Raw genomic sequence first — 25,835 nt, 5'->3', positions numbered from 1 at the left:
TGGTGTGAATGCAGCCCACTTTCTCAGAGGCATGAAGAGTCACATCTAGTTAGCACAGAAGGTAACACTTCATGCATCAGGTCAAGGAAGCAGCCTCTGTCTCATCATGTCAGCCTAGGTCCAAAAAATACCCAGGTCAGACCAGAGGACCTCTGCAGCATAAGAGGAAGAAGGGTTTGCCAGCCAGGCCGGCAGCAGAACCAGTGCACGGTGACCCCCACAGCCTGTCACAACCGGCCCTCGCAACGAATGAGTTTGACCTCTCTGTGACCAGAGTCATAGAATCATAGTGTGGGAAGGGACCTCCAGGGTCATCTAGCCCAACCCCCTGCACCTTCTAAAAACAATGATTTGCCCAAAGACCATGGCCTGGCATGAATGCTGCCCACTTTGTCAGATGCACGAAGTGTCACCTGTAGGCATCACAGAAGGTGGCCCTTCATGCGCCCTAGACCAAGCAAGCAGCCTCTGTCTCCTAGGACTGTCAGCTTAAGTAAAAAAAAAATACTCGGGTCAGACGACCACCGCTGCAGCATCAGATGATGAACGGTTTACCAGCCAGGCCAGCAGCAGCACCTAAACCGGAGGGTCTCTGCACTGCAGCATAAACACTGAGGGGGGGGGGCAGAACCTGTGCGAGTTAGTAATCACCAGGGGTGTGCGATTTGGCCTGACAAAGAGACGTTCAGTTCCGGCCCTCCTAGCAAATGAGTCTGACAAATCTATGGCTAGATCCTGCACATTGCCTAAACAATGATTTGCCCGAAAACCATGGCTTGGTGTGAACGCAGCCCACTTTGTCAGACGCATGAAGTGTCACCGACTAGGTAGCGCAGACGGTGACTCTTCATCCACCAGACGTGGTTCTTCAGTGCTCTTTGCAGCCTTCTCACCACCGCGCCGACTGCTGGAAGCATGTCTGCACGTCCTTCAGCTGGCTCCAGAAACGAGTCCAGCTCCTCATGGACCGTGTGGACCACGGGGATGACAAGAGCCAGACCTGCCGTGTCAGACGAGAGCAATTCTGTACAGATCTTCAAGGGCTTAAGTGCCTCCACAGGCTCTCTTCCCGAATGACCCCGCTCTCAGAGATCAGGGCAGTCAGGGCGCTCTCCTGCCCCAGGAAGCGTTCACAGAGGTGGAGTTCCAGTGAGTGGAAACATCGCCTAGCAGGTCGTGCTCCGGCAAACCTGCCAGCGCCTGCTTCTCGTGCAGCAGATAGAGGTCCTTCGTACTGCGAGAGAAGTGACTCTCGATGAACCGGCATTTCTGGACGAGATGCCAGAACTCAATAGTCACAGCGTCCAGATTGGGTTTCTTTGAAGAACCCAACCCCAGAGCATCCCTAGCCACGAGGTGGATAAGGTGGGCTGCACAGTAAATGCGCGTCAGGCCCAGTTGCTCTGCCGCTGCCCTAATGTTCACATCGCCATCGGTCACCATGAATCCCTTGGTGACGTCCCTGCCTACCCACACATCAAACTGTCTCTCTTTTTTTAAACAACAACAACAATCATTTACAACAATAAACATCAGAAGCATTGAACAAGCAACTACAAGAGGATCAAATAGAGTTATAAGCTTATCATTCAACAGTAGAAACCATTCTGACATTCTCGAACCTTCATCAACCAATAAATAAGGGTAAGGAGTGCTGGTAACTGCACTGCCTTTGTCAATTAGGAGATCACTAGATTAGAGCCAGATCTCAGATCCAGAAGAATTCTGCGTGTGTTTCATTGTACATAAAAAAGAGAGCTAGAGTAGCTAGAAGAAAAGCCAAGAAGAGTAAGCTATGTTAGTTCTGCCTCTGTCATATACTGCAGCCACAGAACCACGTGCGCACAGATTTTGAGTCGGTCGTGGTAATACCAGATTGTTGTCTTTGAAATGAATCAGAAATTTTACACATAATGAACTGGTCCCAGACTTTGTTTCTCCAGATGGTCAGCGTCGGGGGAGAGACAGACTTCCAAGTGGTAGCTATGGCCAGACGGGCTGCTGCCAGCAAAATCAAGGATGGCGTGCTCGATGTTGTCCACCATGTGTGGCCCGTCGAGTTTCCCGATGTGAAGCAGAGCCTTGCGGTAGCTGGCCCCCTGGCCCTGACCCTGGCTGTCACTAGTTCCCCCCCCCCCCCAAAACATCACTCGGTTGCCACCAGTGCGCAGTCAACGAAAGGTACGAACCGCGCGCCTGACTGTCGCACGGTGGGTATGGATGAGTCAGTCTTCACCAGCCATGGCCCAGTTATGCCCTGCTAAGAGCTAACTGTAGCAAACCACACTTACACAGTTCTGTGGTTAACTATGTACAGTTTTTATTATCCAGTATATACAGCTCACCGTCAAAGTGCTCCGCAATACACGCATTCAAGTAGAAGGAAAAATACATACAGTCTACAATCACTTATATACAGTGACCAGCCAATCAGCTTGCTGCTGAGTCACTGTGACATTGTCAAACATCTGTCAGACAGATTGGCACGATCACACATACTGAAGCCTTCCTTATGTCAGCACTGACAGGAGGTGCAGAGGTCGGACGTGAAGTGCATGTATCTCCTACGAGCGCGGGACAAGTGTGCCTCCATGTGGTCCCTGGCAGACCTTTACAGTGAGGGCATAATGGTCCTGCTCATCGTGGTGTGAGCAGGGGGCATGTACCAGGGATAGGCATCCTGGAGAACCCATCAGAAACCGATGACTTCAACTGCGGAGAAGGGGCACCCATCTATAGCAATCATCTCAGCAAGAAGGCGAGTGACCCTCCGGCTGGCCTGTCGCTTCCCCCCCCCCGAAACCCCTGTGCTGACGTCACCAAACATCTCCGTCAGTGATGCTTGGCGTCCTTCCCCGTCCCTACCACGGAATGCACAAGGAGAGTGCTGGAGGTGGTCGCGGGACAACTCACCTCCTGGCTGCTGATGGTGGCCGCCTTGGCACCCAGCAGCACCCTGTCTCTCCTCCTGAAGAGAGGGTCAGTCACAGCTCTGGCACAGCTGTCCTTGAAAAAGAGCAGTTTGTGTCAGAGTTCTCTCAGCCCCACCCACCTCACAGGGTGTCTGTTGTGGGGAGGGGAAGGGAAAGGAGTTTGTAAGCCGCTCTGAGACTCCAAGTGAAGGGCGGGGTATAAATCCAATCTCTTCTTCTTCTTCTTCTCTCCCGGCCCCTCCTCCTGAGGCCTGCGATACCTAGAGCATAGAGATACCAAAGCAGTGGGCGGGCTAACCAGCCCCTCCTCCAGTGCCTCTAGAGCCCTCTTAGTCTGTGGAGTGAGCTCTGAGACCACAGTGTCCCTAAAGGTCAGCCCCATGGACAGCTCTTGTGGCCCCTCCCCCTGCCGCCGAGTCTCAGCCACAACGGCTTGAGGAGGGACTGCTTGAGGAGCAGACCCCTGCCCAGTGCCAGCAGCACCTGCAGGCACCTCTGCTGGGGCCACCCCAAGAGCATCAGAACATCAGAGAGACGCCAATGTTGGATCAGGCCAAAGGCCCATCCAGTCCAACACTCTGTGTCACACAGTGGCCAGAAATACCAGTGCCATCAGGAGGTCCAGCAGTGGGGCCAGGACATTAGAAGCCCTCCCACTGTTGACCCCCCCCAAGCACCAAGAAGACAGAGCATCACTTGCCCCAGAGCCCCTAGCTATACCTTGTGGCTAATAGCCACTGATGGACCTCTGCTCCATATGCTTATCTAATTCCCTTTTGAAGCCGTCCATGCTTGTAGCACCCACCACTTCCTGTGGCAGTGAATTCCATGTGTTAATCACTCTTTGGGTGAAGAAGTACTTCCTTTTATCCGTTCTAACCCGACCGCTCTGCAGTTTCATGGAGTGCCCACGAGTTCTTGTATTGTGAGAAAGGGAGAAAAGTACCTCTTTCTCTACCTGCTCTTTCCCATGCATAATCTTATAAACCTCGATCATGTCACCCCTCAGTCGTCTTTTCTCCAAGCTAAAGAGCCCTAAGCGCTTTAACCTTTCCTCATAGGGAAAGTGTTCCAACCCTTTTATCATTCGAGTTGCCCTTTTCTGCACTTTTTCCAAAGCTATAATATCCTTTTTAAGGTGTGGTGACCAGAACTGCACACAGTATTCCAAATGAGGTCGCACCATTGATTTATATAGGGGCATTATTATATTGGCTGATCTGTTTTCAATACCCTTCCTAATAATCCCCAGCATAGCATTGGCCTTCTTTATTGCAGTCACACACTGTCTCGACATTTTCAGTGAGTTATCCACTACAACTCCAAGATCTCTCTCTTGCTCAGTCTCTGCCAGTTCAGACCCCATCAATGTGTATTTATATTTAGGATTTTTGGCTCCAATGTGCATCACCTTGCACTTGGCCACATTGAACCCCATTTGCCATGTTGACGCCCACTCGCCCATCCTTGACAGATCCCCTTGGAGTGCCTCACAATCCTCACTGGTTTTCACCACCCCGAACAACTTTGTATCATCCGCAAATTTAGCCACTTCACTGCTTACTCCCATCTCCAAATCATTAATGAACAAGTTAAAAAGCAGTGGACCAAGTACTGATCCCTGCGGTACCCCACTGCTTACCACCCTCCACTGAGAAAATTGCCCACCTACACTCACTCTCTGTTTTCTATGAACTAGCCAGTTTTTGATCCATAAAAGGACTTGTCCTTCTATCCCATGATTTTTGAGCTTACTTAGGAGCCTTTGATGAGGAACTTTATCAAAAGCTTTCTGGAAGTCAAGGTAAATAATATCTATTGGATCCCCCTTGTCCACATGTTTGTTCACCCCCTCAAAGAACACTAACAGGTTAGTGAGACAAGATCTTCCCTTACAGAAACCGTGCTGAGTCTGCCTCAATAGGTTTTGTTCATCTATGTGCCTACTAATTCTTTCCTTAATAATGGTTTCCACCAATTTACCCGGTATCGACGTCAGACTGACTGGCCTGTAATTTCCCGGATCTCCTCTGGAACCCTTTTTAAAGATGGGAGTGACATTAGCTACCTTCCAATCCTCAGGAATGGAGGCAGATTTTAAGGAAAGATTACATATCTTTGTCAGGAGATCTACAAGTTCACATTTGAGTTCTTTCAGAACTCTCGGATGTATGCCATCTGGGCCTGGTGATTTTTCAGTTTTTAAGTTGTCTATCAGTTTTAGGACCTCCTCTCTCATCACCTCAATCTGACTCAGGTCTTCCAACACCCCTCCTGAAATCAGTGGTTCTGGAGTGGGCAAGCACTTCTCATCTTCCACAGTGAAGACGGAGGCAAAAAATGCATTTAGCTTCTCAGCCATTTCCCTATCATCCTTCAATACTCCTTTTACCCCTTGGTCGTCCAAGGGCCCCACTGCCTCCCTGGCTGGTTTCCTGTTTCTAATGTATTTGAAGAAAGTTTTATTGTTGGTTTTTACGTTTTTTGCTATATGCTCCTCATATTCCCTTTTTGCCTGCCTGACCTCAGACTTGCATTTTATTTGCCATAGCCTGTGTTCCGTTTTATCAGCCTCACTGTGACTAGCTTTCCACTGCTTAAAGGAATTCTTTTTACTTTTTACAGCCTCCATTACTCTGTTTGTTAACCATGCAGGCTTTTTCCTATACCTGTTTGTGCCTTTCCTAACCTGCGGAATATATATTTTTTGAGCTTCTAGGATCGTAGTTTTAAATAGATCCCAAGCTTCCCCAATTGTTTTGACCCTTTCTACTTTTCCTTTCAGTTTCCTCCCCACGTGTCCCCTCATATCAGAGAAATTACCCCTTTTAAAGTTAAAAATGGTTGTGTGAGTCTTTTTGGCCAATTCTCTATTTGTACAAATGATGAACTCAACAACATTATGATCACTGTTTCCAAGCGGTGCAATCACTTTTACATCTCTCACCAGGTCTTGAGTGTTACTTAGGACCAAATCAAGGATCGCCTCTCCCCTGGTAGGTTCCGTGACCATCTGCTCCATAGCACAGTCATTTAGAGTGTCTAGAAACTCAATCTCTTTTTCCCGACTAGAACACATATTGACCCAATCAATGTGTGGGTAGTTAAAATCACCTATTATTACACAGTGTTTTTGTCTAGTTGCTATCTTTAAGGCATTCATCATTTTATAATCCTCCTCTATCTTTTGATCTGGTGGGCGATAACAAACTCCCAGTGTTAAGTTTCCTTTTGGCCCCCCTATTTCAACCCATAGAACTTCCAGAAGCGAATCCAATTCACTTAGCCTCTCAATCTTTCTAGACTTTATACCCTCTCTGACATACAGAGCTACCCCACCTCCAACCCTTCCCCCCCTATCCTTCCGATATAATATATAACCGGGAATCACTGTGTCCCACTGATTTTCCTCATCCCACCAAGTTTCAGAAATACCCACAATGTCTATTTTTCCCTCCGACACCAAGCACTCCAACTCCCCGATTTTACCTCGGACACTTCTAGCATTTGTATAGAAACAGCTGTAATTTCCCTTACAAGTTAAGCCTGCATCCTTCCTCTTGCTATCTCGAGTCGTTGTCCGGCAGTCCATGTCACCAGCCATGGCCTCTGTGGACAATTTCAATCCACCTCCCTGTAGAAAAGCAACCGGTACCCCCTCACCTCTCTCAGATGAGCCAACCCGAACCAGAGACTTTTCATCTCCTGTCGGCTTTCCCCCAATATTCAGTTTAAAAGCTGCTCTGCCACCTTTTTGATTTTAAGTGCCAGCAGCCTGGTTCCTTCTCGGGACAAGTGGAGACCGTCTCGCCTGTACAGCTCCCTCTTGTTCCAAAAAGTATCCCAGTGCCTAACAAACCTGAACCCTTCCCCCCTACACCATCGTCTCATCCACGCATTGAGACTCCTGATCTCTGCCTGTCTCTCCGGCCCTGCGCGTGGAACAGGTAACACTTCTGAGAAGGCTACCTTGGAGGTCCTGGACCTAAGTTTCCTGCCCAGCAGCCTAAATTTCTCCTCCAGGACCTCACGACTGCATTTCCCCACATCGTTGGTGCCGACATGCACCACGACCACTGGCTCCTCCCCAGCACTATCTACCAGCCTATCTAAAACACGCGTAATGTCCGCTACCTTCGCACCAGGCAGGCAAGTCACCATACGGTCAGTACGCGGGTTCGCCACCCAGCTGTCTACCTGCCTAAGGATCGAATCACCCACTACCAAGAGCCCCCCTCCCACCCTGCTCAGGGATGGTTCCTTGGTGCAAAAGGAGAGCCGCTCACCAGCTGGGGAAGAGGTCCCTTCTGAGGGCACATTCCCCTTATCCTCAGCATGGTGCCCTGTTTCCCCTAGACCCTCATGCTCCCTGACAGCAGCGGGGCTGCCAGATCCAGAGTGGGACGAAGCTAACAAGTCCCCGAGAGTCTTTTCTGTGTGCCTAGCTGACTGTCTCTGCTTCTCCAGGTCAGCCACCTTGGCCTCAAGGGAGCACACACGTTCCCTGAGAACCAGGAGCTCCTTGCACCGAGGACACACCCAAGACTTCTGCCCAGTGGGCAGATAGTCATACATGTGACACTCCGTGCAAAACACTGGATAGCCCCCAACCCCCTGCTGGCATTCTGGCTTCATAATTCTTTTAAAATAAATAAATATAATCCCCCTTTTAAACCCTTGGTATTTATGTGGGTTTTGTTATCAAGTCAAATTATTTTACGGGAAAGACAAAGAGCCTAGGGCCTTGTCTTTCTGGCTCTTTTTGGGCTTCTTACAGCGCCCCTAGTCTAAGAGTCCCTAGGCTAAGAGCCACAGGCAAAGAGCCCTTTAGCTCACCCTTCGGCTCGTGCCAGAGGCTCGTGCCTCTGCCAAGGTGTTTCCTTAAATAGAGGCCTCCCCCAGCAGAGGTCAGGCAGCAGCTATTCAAATTCAAATTCACCCAGGCACTCAATCACAGGCAAAACAATGCCCCTTCCACTTCCTCTCAATTACAGGCAATCCCAGTCAAACAATGCCCGTTCCTCTCCCACACTCAATCAGCCAGGACTCTGCAAGAACTCTAAGTGCTTCCACACACTGCTAAACACAGTTTTCCCACAAAATATCCTTAGCTGAATTCTCTCAGCTGAAAGCAAGTAAAAGAAACCCACTCACCTCTCTCACAGCTCTCTCTCCTGCTCCTGCTCAGAGCTCAGCTGGTCCTTCTCTCTCTCTCTCTTTTTAAATTTCCCTCTCCTAAAAAGGAGAGAAGTTTTATTTTTACAATTCAGAAAGTTAGGAAGGGTATATAGAGGGATAAAGAAAAGTATTGAGTGATGTTAAGTATTAGTATATTAATCTTTTAGTATTCAAGGTTAAAGTAAATATCTTCTCCTGCAGTTGGATGTTCTTCTTTTCTTCTCATTCTGTTGATACCAAGCAATTAATGTGTTAGTAATGTCCTTTTGGGATTAATATTTCTTTTAAAGCATTATCCGAAATAGTCTTTAGACTTTGGGGTCTTTCCCTTTCTTGTCTCTTAAGTTGTATTTTGAGCCAGTCGCTCCTTGAGCTTCCTCGTCCTTCACCTCTCCCTCCGAGCTGCTGTCTTCCCCGCTATTTCCCGACATCCACTTGGCAAGTTCTGCTTCTTCTTCTTTACTGGCGTGCCTCTTCAAAAAGTCTTGAGCCTTGAAGATAGAATCTATCTTTTCTCTTCTGTCTTTAAACTTAAAGACCAATCCTTCGGGCACCAACCATTTGTAACTGGTTTGGTGACTTTGTAAGAACATGGTCAGTCCTTTATATTCCTTTCTTTTCATTCTGATTTCAAATGGAACATCTTTCAAAATCCTGATCGGTTGATCTCCAATCTTCAAGGGCATTGCTGAAACTGCCTTTAAAATCTGGTCTCGGAGACGTTGCTTTGTGAATTTCACGACCACTTCCGCTGGCGACTTATTTTTCTTTGTAAAGTTGGAGTAGACTCTATAAGCCAAATCCATCTCTTCTTTTATTTTTTTCGCTTCGTTGCCAGTCAGTGGTGCTAAAGCTGCTGCCAAAATGTCTCTGAGGTCCTCGCTTTCTTCCTCTTTTAGTCCTTGAAATCAAAGAGTCAGATTCGCTTTTTCAATTTGAAGCAGTAGCAGCTTATTATCCTGTTTTTCTTGATGCATTTCCACTTTAATGACCTTCTTCTTAACTTTCTGTATTTCTTCTTATGATGCCGAGCATTTCTTTACCATATCATCTACCTTGTCGGCTGTCTCTGTCAATTTTCTCTGTTGAACACTGAAGGCACATTCCATATTATCTAGTTTTTGGTTGATTTTTTGCAGTTCTTCCAGCAGATGGCGCGCAAGATCACCTTCTAGTTGACTGACAGCAGTTCCAGCGGGGAAGGGCTTGGACAGGAAGTCCCTCCTGTCTTCTTTGTCTGCTTCTCCAGTATTTTTCTCTGCCCCGCCATGTTTCACTTTTGTTTATACTTTAAAAGTTCATGCTGTGCTTCTCGGGGATGGCTCCCTCTTCACCGCTTTCCTCTCCTTCCCAAAAGGTAATGCACTTTTACTGATTTTCGCTTCGCCCCCTCTTTTCTTTTAAAAAGTCTCTTTCTCGAGTGGGGGGGGGAATCCTCCCTCCCATTTTTCCGCCTCCCGGGGGAACGAAGCACACTTATGCCGCCGCTTCTACTTCAATCACCAACTCACAGTTTATCGCTTTTCTTATTTCTTCTGGCTTTACCTTAGCGCTCCATCACTCCACTGTTCCGGTGGCGTTGCTAGTCCCCATTCGGGGCACTTCGCAGCCGGGGCCGTTTGGGGCAGAGGGAGAGCCTCAATTCCCGACCTTCTGGCTGGCAAGAGGCTTCTCCCCAAAGCGCCCCCTGGTTTGGAGCCTTTTCACCAAGGCTCCTTACGATCTCCGCTTGTGCGGGACCCCCCCCAGACTGCGTGTGGGCGATCCGGCTCCGGGAGTGTCCCAAGACCCGGTCGCCATTCGCGTCGCCATGGCCGGAAGTCCCCAAGAGCATCCTTCTCAACCATGAAGAGGGCCAGGTGTGGCTTCTTCACGGCACCACTCAGGCTAGAGGTCGGAGTGGTGCCAGGATGCTCAGTTGTGGTCCTACACCAAGGTGTGGGGAAAACGGCAGCTTGTTTGAGAGCCAGTTTGGTGTCGTGGTGAAGTGCACGGACTCTAATCTGGGAGAACCGGGTCTGATTCCCCACTCCTCCAGTCCACCTGGCTGGATGACCTTGGGTCAGTCACAAGTTCTTTCAGAGCTCTCCTTGCAAAAGAGTAGTTCCTGTCAGAGCTCCCTCAGCCCCATCTACCTCCCAGGGTGTCTGTTGTGGGGAGGGGAAAGGAGAGGAGTTTGTCAGCCGCTCTGAGACTCCTCTGGGTAGTGAAAGGCGGGGTATAAATCCAATCTCTTCTTCTTCTTCTAATCTGGGAGAACCGGGTTTGATTCTCCACTCCTCCACTTGCACCTGGCTGGATGACCTTAGGCAAGCCATAGTTCTGACAACAGCTGTCCTTGAAAAAAGAGCAGTTTCTGTCAAGAGCTCTCTCAGCCCCACCTGCCTCACAGGAGGTCTGTTGTGGGGAGGGGGAGGGAGAGGAGTTTGTAAGCCGCTCTGAGACTCCTCTGGGTAGTGAAGGGCAGGGTATAAATCCAATCTCTTCTTCTTCTTCTTCTTCTCCCCTCCACCCCTCTAGTCTTTTCCTTTGCCTTACCCCCAGGGCCCCTCTGCGTTCCCCTCCTGCCGCTCATGTAGCCCCTGGCCAAACTCAGGCTAACTTGTGGGGAGGGTATTAGTCACCTAACTTACCCGCACTATCACCTGACCCTAAAACAGCCTCACACCTTTTTATAACCCTCCCACTGAAAAACCTTTTTCCCCCTTTCAGTAGAGCCTAACCTACCCTTCCTTAAAAAATTTTCTAGGTTTTTTTTTTAGAACTAGTGAATTCCTTCACTGACCCTGACTATGGTTTAAAGACTATCCTTGAGATGGCTTGTTGAGACCTTTTAAAAAGTTTTTGGGTTTTACACTACTCCTATATAGATTCTACTTGGAACCACCCGATTCCCTTGTGGAATGCAGGGAAAGCTCCCTAATTGAAAACCACACAAGCTGTGGGGGGTGGGGTGGGGGGAGTGCCTGTCTGACTTCACCAAAGTTCAGTCAGAGCACAGAACAGCACACTACTTTTTTAAAAATTAAATGCTACTTAATAAACCTTTGTTTTATGTGAAAACCAACCTGGCCTCTTCTTGTTCTACCACTGGCCTAGTTAAAGGTAGAACGGGCTAAAGCCCTATACTGAGATTTATTTTAAAATATTAGTTAAGAAGTAAACCTGAAACTTTGTTTTAAAGCCTATTTAGCAGTAGTGCAGCTAAGCCAGAAGAACACTCACAATAGAGCAGTGACCCCCCCACGCCTAAGAAAGCCCAAATAAAACCTGCTAAATGGCAACAAAGAGGCAACAAACGGAGTCTAAGCAGAAGGCCTGGTAACCTCCCCCCCAAAAAAACCCCCAACAAGCCAAGCCCAGCAAACACAATACAAATAACGTCAAAAATTGGAAAACTGCAAAAACAACAGAACAGAACAAACCAGACCAAGAACAGCAGAGAAAACCTACGCCCCAGGCCTAGTTGCTACCCCCCCCAAAAGCCCCCCAACATAAGCCCAGAAAATACAATAAATAACTTTAAAAACCTTAAACTGCAAAAAGGCAAGAAAGCAACAGAAGAAGAACCATACACAGGAGAACCAAAAACAAAGGCCCCAGGCCCCAAGAAGAAAGCCTCGTCAACCCCCCCTCCCAGAAAAAGCCAGAAGCCAATAAATAAACATAAAGCACAGAAAAAAATAATAAACTGCAAAGAAAAAACACAAGCTGGCAAAAACACAGAACCCTCTCCTCCCCCTCCCCCCCAAAAGAATTAGAAAGAGGCCTGAGAGGCCCTAGGGCCTAGAGGCCTACCCCCCCCACCAGGCCACAGGCCCCAAGCCCCCCACCAACCCACAAGGAATAAAGAATTATTTTTAAGTGCCCTAATAAATCAAACCAGTCTGAAGTTTTCACTCTTCAGTCTCTTGATCCGTAGTTCAGAGGCAGGCAGCACTGGGAGGAAAGGAGGCTCAAAAAGCAGGGGCAGCGGAAGCCACACACAATCTCCAAGCCAAGCTCTCTCTCTCACCAGCAGCAGCAGGAAACAGGAGCAGCAATGGTGTCAGCCAGCCAGAGAGTCTCTTTTTATGCTCTCTGGGCATACACAGAAGGTTTTCAAAAAGGAACAACCTTCTGTGATTGGCCAGAGAGCAGATGCCAAAACCCTATTGGCCACCAGTGCTCCTTCCCTGGAAAAGGAGCAAGCTAGTAGCTCGGCTGAGCAGCACACAACAGCCTTGAAGAAATTTGCAAGCTGCAGTGCATTTGTGAAATGCATTGCAGTGATTGGCTCTTGACTGTTTGAGGTCCCTCTTCCCCCCTCCCTCTTGCAAAGAGGAGCAAGAAGTGGTAAAGAGTGGGAAAGGGTGTGGAAACAGGGTTTCCGGGCACCCTTTAACATTTAAAGCCCCCATGGCCGCTTTCCAGCAATGCTGAAAAAATGCCGAAAAACCCCAAATTTTCTCGGGGGGTGGTGGTGGTTTCATATCCGAAAACATTCATGGAAGCCTTTTCAGCATCTGGAAAGCTGAAAAAACCCGAAAAGACTTTTTCAGGGGGGTTTCCGGCTTGATAAACCGAAATGCACCCCCCTATTTGTCACACTGATCTATTTCCCTTATACTGGTTGGGATTTTGGGCTTTGATCTTGATGATGGCTTCATCCTTCCAGAAGAACATTTACTCTTGAATTTCTTTCCTTCCCGTATAAGAATGATCACTTTCTCTCTCTTTCTCTCTTTTCCTCTGTGAATGAAGGGAGGAGTATAAGAGAGACTACGGTGAAGATAGACAATGGCCTTGCTTCTAAAGAAAGGCTGACACTTTCCTTGAGAGAATCCCAAGAACATGTTTCCTTCCCAAATGATCAGGTTGAGAGTGAGTATCCTTCACAGCTGTGTCAAGGGAAATAGCAAAGAAGTACCATGGGGGATTTCTGATTCACTTTTGAGCAACGCTTCGTACAATCATACAGCCTGCTGGGGAAGGAGGCCCTGAAAATCTGGAGGCTCAGAAGCTCCTTATGGGCTCAGCTGTGGCACTTGAGGGGGTGAGGTATCCTTAAATACTGGATATTCTGGGAAAAGGTGGAGGGAGGGGTTAAGATCAGCCAAGGTGGACGAGTCCAAAGGGCCATTGTCAATCCGTTTCTGCTGCAGTCACATAGTTGCCTTTGGACCTTACCACCTTCCCAGGTGCTAACAGGATATCTGTCTTTACTCCAGCAGAGGATGATCAGAGGCATGAAGTGGGTGTGGAAGTTCATCAGCAAATGCCATATAAAGTTAAAAATGTAGACTTGAAAGAAAATGTCAGGAATCGAGGAGGACCGATGAGAAAGACAGTCGCTCATGTGGTTGAGAAGAGAGATGGAAGACGGCATAATGAAGATATTACAAAGTACAGGATAGTGAAGGCAAGTAAATCTATTCGTTGTGGAAAGTACTGCAGAAACAGATCACAGCTCTTCATACACCAAAGAATACAGAGAGCCAAGAAACCTTTTGAATGCTCAGAGTGTGGAAAGAGATTCAGTGTGAGTGAGAATATTAAATGGCATCAGAGAAGCCACGCAGGGGAGAAACCTTCTCAATGTTCAGAGTGTGGAAAGAGATGCAGTGTGAGTGGGAATCTTCAAAAGCATCTGACTATCCCCACAGAGAAGAAACCTTACAAATGTTCAGCATGCAGAAAGAGATTCACGCAGCGTGGCATTCTTCAACTGCATCGAAGAACCCAAATAGCGGAGAAACCTTTTGAATGCTCAGAGTGTGGAAAGAAATTCAGTCAGAGTGGCAATCTTCAACAGCATCAGAGAACCCACACAGGGAAGAAACCTTTTGAATGCTCAGAGTGTGGAAAGAAATTCAGTCAGAGTGGCAATCTTCAACAGCATCAGAGAACCCACACCGGGGAGAAACCTTTTGAATGCTCAGAGTGTGGAAAGAGATTCAGTAGGAGTGGTAGTCTTCAACTGCATCAAAGAACCCACACAGGGGAGAAACCTTTTGAATGCTCATTGTGTGGAAAGAGATTCAGTAGGAGTGATAGTCTTCAACGGCATCAGAGAATCCACACAGTGGAGAAACCTTTTGAATGCTCACAGAGTGCGGAAAGAGATTCAGTTTGAGTAGCAGTCTTCAACTGCATCAAAGAACCCATACAAGGGAGAAACCTTTTGAATGCTCAGAGTGTGGAAAGAAATTTAATCGGAGTACCCATCTTTATCTGCATCAGAGAACCCACAAATTGGAGAAACCTTTTGAATGATCAGAGTGTGGAAGGAGATTCAGTCGGAGTTCCCATCTTCAAGAGCATCAGAGAACCCACACAGGGGAGAAACCTTTTGAATGCTCAGAGTGCGGAAAGAGATTCAGTTTGAGTAGCAGTCTTCAACTGCATCACAGAACCCATACAGGGGAGAAACCTTTTGAATGCTCAGAGTGTGGAAAGAGATTTAGTCATAGTGGCAGTCTTCAACTGCATCAGAGAACCCACACAGGGGAGAAACCTTTTGAATGATCAGAGTGTGGAAGGAGATTCAGTTGGAGTTCCCATCTTCAAGAGCATCAGAGAACCCACACAGGGGAGAAACCTTTTGAATGCTCAGAGTGTGGAAAGAGATTTAATCAGAGTACCCATCTTTATCTGCATCAGAAAACCCACACAGGGGAGAAACCTTTTGAATGATCAGAGTGTGGAAGGAGATTCAGTTGGAGTTCCCATCTTCAAGAGCATCAAAGAACCCACACAGGGGAGAAACCTTTTGAATGCTCAAAGTGTGGAAAGAGATTCAATCAGCGTGGCAATCTTCAACAGCATCAGAGAACCCACACAAGGGAGAAACCTTTTGAATGTTCAGAGTTTGAAAGGAGATTTAGTCGGAGTGGCCATCTTCAACTGCATCAGAGAACCCACACAGGGGAGAAACCTTTTGAGTGCTCACAGTAGCAGTGTTCTACAGCATCAGAGAACCCACACAGGGAAGAAACCTTTTGAATGCTCAGAGTGCGGGCAGAGATTCAGTTTGAGTAGCAGTCTTCAACGGCATCAGAGAACCCACACAGGGGAGAAACCTTTTGAATCCTCAGAGTGCGGAAAGAGATTCAATCTGAGTGGCAATCTTCAACGGCATCAAAGAACCCACACAGGAGAAACCTGTTGACAGCTTAGAGTGTGAAAAGAAATTTAGTACCAGTGGCACTCTTCAACTGCATTGAAGAAGCCATACAGAGGAGAAACCTTTTGAATGCTCAAAATGTGCAAAGGGATTCACTCAGAGTGACACTTTTCTACTGCATCGAGGAATCCACATAAGTAGAAACGATGTAACTGCTTTGTCATGAAAAGAGCTTTTCTCCTATTTCACACCTAAAAGACAATAACAGATCATATAAAGTACTGAAATACAATAATGTTAGAAGCTGGCAACTACACTGAAACCTTACGCTACTCTGAAAGAAATATTATAAATACTCAGATTGTGGAAAGAGCTTTAGCCATGTTCAAAACCTCAAAAGCATCCCACAGGGACGAAAGCAAGAATGGTCAATGGTTTCTGCTGCATGAAGAATCAGCTGATCTCTGCTTTAACATTGAGGACTCTTCCCTTCTCAACGCTCAATGTCTGGCAAGAGCTTGAGGTACAGGTCCGATCTTCCTGTTCATCAGAGAATGCATACGAAGGGTAAACTTTCCTATAGCTGGCTCTGGTGCTGGAATTTCATAAAGGCTGAGAACGTTGTTACACAAAGAAATGCCTTTTTCGTTTTTCCCCTCCTCTGTGCAACTTGCTACTTCAGGTTATCTGCCATTTTAACTCTGACATCTTCAAAACTGGCCAAAACAGTTCCTTTCCCAAATTGTATAAAGGTATAGACAAGTTTAGGGGGTAACGGATACGTACATTCTCTCTCCTACAGTTGTAACCATAGAATGATCAGCTGGTATCCTTAATTCACAAACATTTTTATCTGACAATCAGTCTAGAGAGGCATTTCTCAGCCCTCAGCAGTCCAGCCTGCTGTGAGGTTGTTGGGGGGGTCTCACCACTTTGAAGCCCAAAGCATCCTGCGAGGAGGATTAATTTGGGTTGAAAGGGAAAGGTCGTGTCCCCTAACCCAACAACTCAGTAATTTCTAAGGTCGTGTCCCCCACAACAACAACCAGGGTTGTGGACTTGGACCATTATCCATGGTGTTGGCAAGTGAACCTTGTGGGGCACGAATTCCCCAATCGAAGTTATCCTCCCCACCCCCAGATTCTCACAGAGAGAATCAGGAGGGAGAAGTAAGATTCCGTCCTCCTGCACTGAACACACAAACCCCATCCATGAGCTGGAAAAGACCTGGACTGAGCCCTCAGCCAAGGCATTCTCTCCCCACGTCTTCCTCCTCAGAGGCCCCCTTGAATTCCTCCATTGAGATTGGGCCATTATGGCGCCAACTGACAAAATTATCTTTCTGTCTCCTCACTTTATTTTGGAGAGGTATCTGTATTAGAGTTGGTAACAGGCCTGAAAGGGGGGGAAATAATTCTTCCTCATTCCCAGATTCTTAATGTGTGTGGAAAGGGGGTATCTGAAGAGATCAATGACATCCTGTGAAGCCTCTGTTAAAGGGACAGCACACTTTTCCCCTCCAGGCAGTTGGTATCCCTAGATGAAGTTTTTCTTTGTGAATCGGAGAAAACAATACTCAGCCAAGGAAGAGTCAGAGCTCATTAAAAGATATTATTGCTTGTATTAGACCAATTAGACTTCGTGTTTTCTGTGCTTTGTGGGCTCTTTGAACTCTCCCCAGCTGTGATTGAGTGGATTGAAAATTTAGGGATTTGTATTTAGGGGGGTTGCTCAATTGCTCTGCACACCTGTTGTATCAACTTGATTATGTATTTTATATTATGATATGCTCCCTGTGTCTGACTCCACCATACGCTAAATAGTGATAATCACCAAGAAAGATATTGGATGGTGCCATGGCACCATGGGCACCACACTGGAGACTCCTGGTCCATGCTGTTCAATCTCTATGTAAAGCCCTTAGGATAAACCATTCATGGGTTTGGAGTATTTATTTATTTATGTAGGCTATCATCAATACACTGATGACACTAAACTCGATATTTCTTAATCCAAATTGCCTGATGATTCTGTAGAGACCATGAAGCAGTGCCTTATTGCTGTGGCTAATGGTTAAGAAATAATGCTGCCTTGGAAGGCTGAGGTCTTGTGGGATTTATAGGGTACACCAAATCCAGCACTATAACTGGAGAAACAATTTAATGCAGCTGCAGAAAAAAGTCATTTTATCAGCTTTATTTCACTTTGAAGATGGACCCCTGCCTTGACTTGTCTGATTTGAGATCCATGCTATGGTTACGTTGCAATGCACTCTACACAGGTGTGACCTTAAAGACAATTCAGAAACTCCAGTTCGTGCAGAATGCCAAATCTCAGCTATTATCGGGAGCTGGATGGATCGTACAGATGATTCCCATCCTACAGTCACTCCACTGGCTGCCCATCGGTTATGGGGCTCCGTTTAAAGTATTCACTATTCCAAGTGAGAACAGCTGTCTAAGAATGACATAAGTAAATAAATAATGTCCGGCTGCGGCTCTTCATCTCCCCAAGCCCTGTCCTCTCCAGGGCTCAACCCCCAAAATTCCAGGAATTCCACAACCTAGAATTGGCAACCCTGGCAAGACCTGGCCCCCATGCGTCTTCCCTCAAAGGCCAAAACTTCCCTGAAGAGGAACCTGCTCCTTCCCCATGCCTTTTACTCACAGAAACCCAGTGTGGAATGCTATGGTTGCCTACTTCCCCCTGCCTTTTACTCACAGAAACCCAATGTGGAATGCTGTGGTTGCCTAGCAACAGCCACTGAGGGAATCCATACCTTAAAGCTACAGGTTGTCATGGAAGTCACATTGGTTTGTTTTCTTTCTGAAGTTCCGGTATAGATAGACAACCAGGTAACAAGTGTAAAGATTTCTTTGCCATGCAAATAGATGATTACAGAAACCCAAGTCTGCAAGAGATCACACATGTTTTCAGGGTGGGTTGCATAGTTATACAGTTTTAGACATGCGCACAAACTTTCCACTGCTTGCATCTCTGCATTGTATTATCTGTTTGTGGAAACCACGCTTTCCTCAGAATGGCTTCAGCAGACAAGCGAACAGAGGTTTGATGGGGGACAAATATGGCTGCCCTAATGCTCAGATGTGTGTTCATGCTTCCGTTCCCCCTTTGGTCCTGAAGGGCCCTGTGGGTCCAAGGGACCATCCTGAACTGAATGTACTCGCCACCACCTACAGACAGAAGGTGAAACAAGGGCAGAACAGCAGGGCAAATTGGCATACAGCAGGCTGCATACAGCAGAGGACAATTCCAAAGCCCACTATGTTGAGGAATGAGACTGATATTTGCTTTATGGATTTATATTAGCTGCCAAACACTACATGGACTGTGCACACATACACCCATAGGCTCAAGAAAGCTGTTCAAATCACCTGTTGTGAGACACACATAGATGGTGCCTGCATTACGTGTTAATGAGGTTTCTAATACACAGCTACTAGCCTGAGGGAAGAAGCACACATCGCCATTATGGTAAGCAGAAACAACAACTTAAGGAAAAGCAATCCCCCATTGATGAACTGTTGAAAGACACGTATTAGGCATCTCTGCTTTATCTGAAAGCATTTCCTGCCAGATGCCTCTTGGATTACCTGGGAAAGGCCAAGCTTCATCTGCACATCAAGGAGGTTCCTTGACGCCAAACTTTCACACTTGCCCACATGCTATCCTCTTGAGTTAGATCTAGAGTTACAATACTGGCCAACCCTTTAGGTAGCCACCCCTTACTACACACACCAATAGGGTTAGTTTTGAGACGGGGAAAGAGCTGGGGGGTCAGAGGTCCTGGCTAAGGACACCGCAACCTCAGAGATACACTGTCGACGCTTCCAGCTGTTCTGCTACCATGAAGCCGACGGGCCCCGAGAAGTTTGCAGCCAGCTCCATGGACTTTGCAGCCACTGGCTGGAGCCGGAGAGGCACACCAAGAAGCAGATCCTGGACCTGGTGATCCTGGAGCAGTTCCTGACTCTCCTGCCCCAGGAAATGCAGGGCTGGGTCAGAGGATGCGGGCCGGAGACCAGTTCCCAGGCGGTGGCCCTGGCGGAAGGCTTCCTCCTGAGTCAGGCAGAGGAGAAGAGGCAGGCAGAGCAGGTGAGGGGGTTTCCTCGAGGTATGCCCAATTCAAGCAATGACATCGGGCCTTCTCCTGAAGTGTCCCTGAGAGATAATTGCTCAAGTTTTGATCATCCAAGCAGCCTCTTCTACTAGAGGATTTCTGATTCCTCCAAATAACTCAGCAGGTCTGCTGATGGAAGGGGGTGCAGAGTCTGGGCATGGAGCAGGATCCATTCGTTGGTCTCTTTTCCATTCCGTCTCTTTCCCCTCTCCCTTGTTGCTTTTTTCAGACGTGGGGACCATCCCTGAAGATGGAAGCCACAATCCCTGAAGCGGAAGGAGCTTCCGTGGAACAAGGGCAGGGGGCGCAGGCCATGGAGCGTGCCCAAGATCCCCTCTCCTTTGGTAAGGACCCTTTTTGCCAGGATGCAGTTGGAACATCCCATGAATGTGATGGGTAGAGAGCTCAAGTCAGGAGGGAAATAAATATTCCCACAGCAAAGAGTTAATTTGCAGCACTCAATGTCCACTCACTCTGATGCCTCCAAAAGGAGATTAGACACATTTCTGAAGGGCAAGTTCTCCCATTAATTAAAAAGTCCACATCTAACCTTCCTTCCATAAAAAGAAATCAAGTTGCCGGGGAGGGTGGGAGGTAGACAATCCTCGGCAGAACTATTCAGACTGGTGGAGAAAGGGAACCTCCATCATCTGGGGTGGCGGAGCTCTGAAAACCAGTTCCTCGGGGTCAATAATGTTGGGAAAATAGGGCTTCTGTGCCTGTGCTTCAAGGGGCCTCTGGCAGGCCGCTGTGGGAAACAGGGTGCTGGGGGGATGGATGGCAGGCGGGTGGACCGGCACCCCCAGGTGCTCTGGGGAGGGGCTTTGGGGAGGGCCTTGGGACAGATGCTGATATCATGTTGATGTTGCATGTTAAATCCTGGGTCCTGGACACATTGCAGTGAAACAGCTCTACTTTATTAGGTGATTTCAGGAACACTACCAGAACGAACTCCAGGGCAGCCACCCTGTTATAAGGCATGCAAACACCACACACCCTAAAGCACCCCGCTCCCAACGATAGGTAAATAACATAACATTATTTCCCCATTGGTCCATTCCAGGATCTTGGTAAGCTATTGTTCTGGAGTAAGAAGCTCAGCCAATCTGAGGTACGCGCTCAGGGATGACCCAGGATAAGCACACAATAGCCCCCCCCTAAGTTCCAAAGCACCTGAACACACAAAATCTCTCAGGTACTCCTGTTATCGCTGTTCTCGGGTTGAGCGTCATGGCTCTCTCGACGGAGGCGTGGTCTCTGGACCCTGGTCCGATGTTGCTGGTACCGCGCTGGCTGAAGCTTGTGGAACTGGTGTAATGTCTGGAAACTCCATGGCCGCCTGTTTGGATGTTTTGCCTCCCTGTCCGCCTGGTTGTGTGCCAAGGAGGCGAAACATCTGAACAGGTGGCCCTGGATTTTCTACACGTTACATCAGAGCCGTAACCTTCCACCAGCGCCACGCCAGCAACATCGGGCCAAGGTTTAGAGACCGTGCCTCCGCCGAGAGAGCCACAATACTCAACCCGAGAACGGCACAAATTGCGTCTGCCTGAAAACCTGGTTGGGAAGGAAGCCTGCCAGGAGACACTCTGAAAACTCACTTGTGTAACCCTCGAGTCTCCAGGTGCAGGCAAGTCATGTCTGGTCCAAATGTGACGATGACAGGTAGGTGGGTCCGCAAGTTGGCTCAGTTGCCACCCACCAAAGATCCACCTATAAAAGGTAAGGGCTTGTGGTCTGGTTCTTGCTAGCCACCTCCCCCCCAACACCCCCTGTTTGCTTTTAAACTCCTCTCGTGTCCAGCTTCCCATACCAAACCCTTTGTTCCTACCTGATCTCTTGGTCTGCAACCAAGAGGTCCACACATGCTAGCTGGTTTCTAGCTGTGTGTTAAAATCCCTAGTATTCCAATATTCTGACCCCTCATTCTTCATTGAGACAGACAAGCTTCAGGACAGATAAGTATTGCTCCCCATTACCCTACCTGTGAATGCTAAAGTGACCACCTTTAAGCCTGTATTTCTGAGGAACTTGTTTGATTGTGTGTGTGAATCTGATTTGTTTGTATATGATTTATATTCTTAAGTAAAGGAATAGATTATTTTGAAACCAACAGCCTCGACTCTTTTCACTGGAAAACCCTTCGGGTGGATTGGACCTTGGTATACACAGGCAAAGCACCGAGATTTAAATTTAGTTTGCAAACTGCTGTAGATACAGTAGTTCAGCTAACAACTAAACCTTCAAGGGCCACAAAAAGTCTGGTTGAGCAACTCAAAATCAGGTAGCCAACCCATTAACCATGAACACAGGTTCACCCTACCTAAGAACCCATCTGAGGGATTCCCAGACTCAAGAGTGAGCTAGCTTCATGATAGGTTGGGCCCTGTCATAGAATCATAAGATTTGGAAGGTTCTTCTAGGGTCATCTAGTCCAACCCCCTGCACAATGCAGGAAATTCACAAATAACTCTTCTCACACCCCTGTTCCCTGAAAGGCCAGGTAGTGAAGCTCAAATACTTTGGCCACCAAATGAGAAGGGAGCACTCACTGGAGAAGACCCTGATGCTGGGAAAGATTGAAGGTACAAGAAGAAGGGGATGGCAAAGGATGAGATGGTTAGACAGTGTTATCAATGCAACGAACATGATATTGAGGAAACTCCAAAGGATGGCGGAAGACAGGAGGGCCTGGAGTGATGTGGTCCATGGGGTTGCGAAGAGTGGGACGCGACTGTGCAACTGAACGACAACATACCCCCAGTGATCCCTGTTCCATGCCCAGAAGATGACAAAAATGGGCTTTGGAGAGATCAAGAGTATCTGCATCGGTGTCAATCACACACACACCCAACTCCTGACCATTTAAGGCACAAGTTCCTTCCTTTGAGGCTAGGATAATGTCAAGATGCGGTGTTCCCTGTAAGCTGTGCTAGGGGGAGCTAGTGCACAGAATTTAGGCTGGCTGCTCAAGGATTTTAGCTTCCAGCTCACAAGCATTTTCCCCTCTATTGGAAACAATGGAGGATGGGGGCACATCCTTCTTGGGCCTTTAGAATTGGACCCTCTGGTCCAGGGGTGGCCAAACTTGCTTAATGTAATTTTGTTGTTGTTGTTGTTCAGTCGCACAGTCAAGTCAGACTCTTTGCGACCCCATGGACCAGATCCCGCCAGGCCCTTCTGTCTTCCACCGTCCTCTGAAGTTTGCTCAATTTCATGTTCGTTGCATCTATGACACTGTCTAACCATCTCATCTTTTGCAGGCCAATTTATTGCGGACGCTTCACAGGACAGTACGCAGTATGCTGCTAGAGACCAAGCAGCTAAAGGAGTGATACGGCGTAACCTCTGGATTAAGCAATGGAAAGTGGACTCTGTGGCAAAATCCAACCTGGCAACTGAGACATTTTCAGGGAGACTTCGGGGAAGGGGCTCTAGAAAAGGTTCTGGTGGAGACAAAAGAGAAAAAGAAGGCTATGCCATCCTCAACACAACTCAAGGATAGAGAGTATAGGAGGAAGAACCTGCAGCCCTTTCGATCCTTTTGGCCCTCCAATTGAGGCAGGGATCACAAAGACTCCAGAGGATGATGTCACTTTGGATACCATGCCAGAGGACATCACCGTCAGTTTCCCTACCAAAGGCAAAAGGAAACAAACATTCAAGGAGAAAAACCAGTCCGCATGATGCCAGGATAGGGGGGTGGCTGTCAGGTTTCTTCCAGCAGTGGCAGCAAACTACTACAGACAACTGTGTCCTATCAGTAGTAGAAAATAGATACAGAATACAGTTCAAGAAAATGCTCCTTCGCCTGTACCTGCGCATCTCAGAAAGGCATTATTACGGTGTTGTCTGTGGTCCTCCGGCGTAAGCCTGGCGGAACAGTTTCGTTTTGCAGGCCCTGCGGAATTTCATTGCATCCTGAAGGGCCCGGATCTCATTTGGTCAAGAGTTCCACCAAGCTGGACCCGGGGCAAAAAGGCACAGCTCTGGTTGAGGATAACCAGATGTTTTTCGGGCCGAGGATCATCCGGAGGTTTTAATTAGAAGAGCGTAAAGCTCTCTGGGGGACATACCAGGCAAGGTGGTCACGAAGGTGCCTTGGTCCCAGACGGCTTAGGACGTCAAAGTTCAAAACCAGCACATGGAAACTAATCTGGTATTCCACTTGGAGCCAATGTTCCCGAGTGTCTGTAAGGCATCCCACTGTTTTTTGCAGTACTGTTCCTTGGTTATTACCCATTCTGGAGGCGTTTTTGGCCTGGAGGGGATTAATAAAAGTGCAAGAGTTCTGTGTTTCCTTATGTAAAATATTACCCGTGAGTGTAATGCAGCCCACTGGTTTTTGCGGTACTACTGTTTGTTCAGTATCCATCTCGGCTTTTACCCGATCCCCTAATTTTCCGTCTTCCGAGACTGAAGTGACATACTTAAGAATAAACCTTCCCAGAATTCAGTTGCAGGGCTTTTCCTTTCTGTCGCATGTCTTCAACCCTCCCTGTTCTCTCCCCTGACCTGGATAGCATCGCACGACCCCATCCTACTGTCAGCAAGCTGCCAAAGGTTCTTTCAGGTATCTGTACTAGGTATAAACCCCCCCCCCCATTCCATAGGGCGAATGTATTTGGCCTCCCATGCGCATATCTACCCAGACTCGCATCTATTTGTTAGCTTGCATTCCTTACCATGAACGCTAGTCCCCCTTTGATGTAATGCTATCTTGCCAAGTCCACAGGTGGAAGAGCACAGCCAGCTTTGCTTAGTCTGTAATGAGCAGTAGTGTGGGAATAGTATAATTGTTTATGTTTTCAGAAACTGTTGGTTCTCAGGGTTTGGGCGCAAGCTGGGCCATTTAGCCGCGCGGGGGGGGGAACCCATATCTATTGGCTATTGCAATTATGAACCTGCTTTATCTTACCTGGCCCCACACATTTCGTTATTCTGAACAGTGATTATGTTCAAGTACTTCATGGCTTCAATAAGGTAAAACCTTTCTACAAGTGTGTACTTCATTGCCTGCTGTGGGGCCTGACATTCTGTTCAGAATCCCCTTTTCTCTATCTCTGCGAATCTACCGATCTCGGCATGAGCGACGGAGAGGAGAAACTACCTAGACCCGACCCGAAAGGGGAACCAGACCAGCCGGATGACGGGAGCATCCCGGTCACCTCGACTCCAGCGGTCACATCGACCCTGACTTCAGGAGCAGGGGGGGGGGGCATCCCGAAGACCGCACCGACACCCTGGCAATTCACTCCGTCTCTGCTTCCTCGCTGAGCATGGGACAGTTGGAGTAACTTCAATGCTACGGGCACTCGGGAATCGTTCTCCCACCGGGGAGGAGGGTTGAGGGAGAGCCTGTATGACCAAGGACTATTTGCAGGACAGGGGTTATCCCACTTGGGGGCCCAGTTTGAACCGATCGGGAACCGTGGGTGATGGACTGATCAGAGGCCCGTTCCAAGTGATCTCAGAATTGGTCGAGAGATCAGTGGAACAAGCGTTGGAACGAAGACCCGCATAGCCAGTGATGCCAGCGGGACCAGCCCTGCCAGCGGGACCAGTCCTTCTGCCACCTGCAGTGCCGGGGCAACCCGGGGTCCCAGGACTGCCAGCTCCCCCCCCCAGATCTGCAACCGCCAGGGGGGCTGGGACCTGCTCCCAGGCCAGGGAGCCCAAGGTTGAGAGGGATTCCCCGGCCGAAAGATCTCCTCAAGGCGACTTTCTATGGCAATCCGGAAGAGTTGGCGTACTTCGTGGTGAGAGTGCAAAAATTTGTAGCACAATCCGGCCACCTCTTCCCAGATGACAGCAGCCAAATCGATGTGGTAGCGGCGCGTCTACGAGGCCCGGCAGCAGCATGGTACGTGAGCCTTCACAACACCAGAGGCCCGGAGCTGAGGGACGTGTACGCTTTTATGTGGGCCCTGCGGGCACAATTCGGACACCTGAACGCCGGCCAGAGAGCCAAAGCGTTCTTGCACACGTTTAAACAGGGGCGTAAAACGGTCCGTGAATACTCAGCCAAATTCAAGCTCCAGGCGGCCAAACTACAAAACACGTTCCGGGTTCAAAATTGGCTGAACCCGGAAATCTGAGAGACGGTGCTACAGTCACTGGACCCAGTGTCCCTAATGGCGTGGATCCAAGAAGCGGAGAGTGCCGAGAATCGACTGCAGACTCTACGCCTGGATCTAGCCGCGGGAGGGGTAAAGGCGAGCCCAAACCCCCCTCCGAAGACCAAGCCGGCACGCCAAACAGACGCCACCCGAGAACAACGGATGCGGCAAGGGCTATGCCTGAAGTGCGGGGAACGGGGCCGCTTTGTGGTGGATTGTGGCCAGAAGACCCAGCGGGAGAAGCAGGAATCGCCCAAGACTCCAGCAAAGAAGAAAGCACTGGGACGTCCCAAGTTCGCCAAGGCTTTACAAGCGGTGCTGGAGGAGGATGAAGGAGACTCCAGCGAGACCGAACAGGA

General features: G+C 48.3%; 1 pseudogene; it reads left to right on the top strand.

Annotated features, from left to right (window-relative positions):
* The first annotated feature begins 1,943 nt into the window (after positions 1-1,943).
* On the top strand, positions 1,944-25,455 carry LOC107120754 (annotated as a pseudogene).
* The last annotated feature ends 380 nt before the right edge of the window (positions 25,456-25,835 follow it).

This window comes from Gekko japonicus, unplaced genomic scaffold (assembly GCF_001447785.1).
Source record: "Gekko japonicus isolate JY-2015 unplaced genomic scaffold, Gekko_japonicus_V1.1 scaffold3055, whole genome shotgun sequence".
NCBI lineage: Eukaryota > Metazoa > Chordata > Lepidosauria > Squamata > Gekkonidae > Gekko > Gekko japonicus.
The sequence above is the reverse complement of the archived record's forward strand: the minus strand, read 5'-3'. Positions and strand labels throughout refer to the sequence as shown.